Raw genomic sequence first — 1,282 nt, 5'->3', positions numbered from 1 at the left:
TCGAGGTGCTTTTGCTCATCTTGATCCTTCTGTCAAGTGGTCCTTCAGGTTGATGGGTTTGCGGGCTGATGATATTGCTTGGACTCATAATGGTTTGGCTGGACGGGATTTTATATGTAGTTGTGGGAGTTTACCTAGTGTGCCTTTGGTGGGAGTGCAGGGTTGCATTAATTACAACCCGACGCTTCTCAGGAGACAGATGGGGTTTGCTATAGAGGGTCCTCCTCTCGGGCGAGAGATTCAGGAGTCCTTCTATTTCCCGATTGATGGTAACCAGACCAAGCTGAGGCAGGTATTGGATGAGTGGCGAGATATCCGGAGGAAGGGTAAGGTTCCTTATGGTAAGGTCAACAGTCGGTATTTTCCACTATTCGAAGATTGGTTGCGAAAGAGGATTGAGGTCACATTTCTACCATTTCCGGGGGGTGATCCTGTGTGTCCTATGATTGAGGGTCCAAGCGCTTCTATCAGCATGGAGGAATTCCTTGAGATGAAGAGGGCCAGAGATCAGTTGCTTGCAGAGAAAGTGGAATTGGAGAGAAGTGTTGCTCGGTTTCAGGCAGCTAATCAGGAGATCAAAATAAGGATGGAAGATCAAGACAAGCGATATGCCCTAGAAGCCAAGCGCTTTGAGATGGATACAGCCTATTATGGGAAGATCAGCCAAGCTTTAGCATCATCCAACCGGGAGCACGACATCACTAAGGATAAGCTGTTCAGAGCGTCGAAGGTTATTGAGGATGAGAAGAGAAGGCAAATCTTGGTGAAGGATCAGAGAGACGACAGAGTCCGAGTCCTCATTGCTGAATGGGAGGCCAAGCTGAAAGTCAAGGAAGCAGAGAATCTGAAGATCATTACGGAGAGAGATCACTACATGGCTGAGAGAGACCACTACTTCAGGCAGATGAAGATTCATCAGAAAGAAGTAGGGAGACTGCAGCAGGAGAACACCGAGCTCAGGTTCGCCGCAGAGTTTGCGAGGATGGAAGATGAGATAGGGCCATCTGTGGGACCCTCATCCAGTTAGATCTTTCATTTGTGTGGATTACCGTCAGGCTTGTTGACGGAATCCCTTTGCTTGTATTTCTTTCCCAATTCTGGAGGATTGTATTTGATTTTGTTTGACTCGATGTATGACTATGGCACTGTTCGTGCACTCTTTGGTTATGTGATGGTTATTTTCATTCAGTGATCGGTTTTCAAGCTTTATTTGCTTTACCGTATGCACTCACACAAGCACACACATGGTTGGGGGTATCATGCTAAATCACATATCTCCGAT

This window comes from Lathyrus oleraceus, chromosome 2, assembly GCF_024323335.1.
Source record: "Lathyrus oleraceus cultivar Zhongwan6 chromosome 2, CAAS_Psat_ZW6_1.0, whole genome shotgun sequence".
In the NCBI taxonomy this organism is placed as follows: Eukaryota; Viridiplantae; Streptophyta; class Magnoliopsida; order Fabales; family Fabaceae; genus Lathyrus; species Lathyrus oleraceus.
Note: the sequence above shows the minus strand (reverse complement) of the source record.